This window comes from Penaeus monodon, chromosome 22, assembly GCF_015228065.2.
Source record: "Penaeus monodon isolate SGIC_2016 chromosome 22, NSTDA_Pmon_1, whole genome shotgun sequence".
In the NCBI taxonomy this organism is placed as follows: domain Eukaryota; kingdom Metazoa; phylum Arthropoda; class Malacostraca; order Decapoda; family Penaeidae; genus Penaeus; species Penaeus monodon.
The window spans coordinates 15,104,422-15,104,734 of NC_051407.1; positions in this window are offsets into that span (position 1 = coordinate 15,104,422).

The window sequence follows — 313 nt, forward strand, 5'->3', positions numbered from 1 at the left end:
AAACTTAAACCCACACTAAGAAATACAATAAAATGTCTATTCCGGGGCTATAACGAATCACGTGTCTATTAAAAGCTGGAAGTGTCGACACCCGGAACTGTATCGCTGGTTTTAAATGACAATAATCATTCGTAAAGATACATTCTCACGGGAATTCGCTCAAATCTAAATTGCAGTGGTTTTCTTAAAGACATCGTTTGTTAAGGTAATTGTTGTTGGAATAATCGTTAAATTTTCCTTGTTCTTGATTTTGTCATTAGCAGTAGTAATAGAAGAAGGTAAAGGGTGGAAGAGGTTAATTGCAAGAAGAATC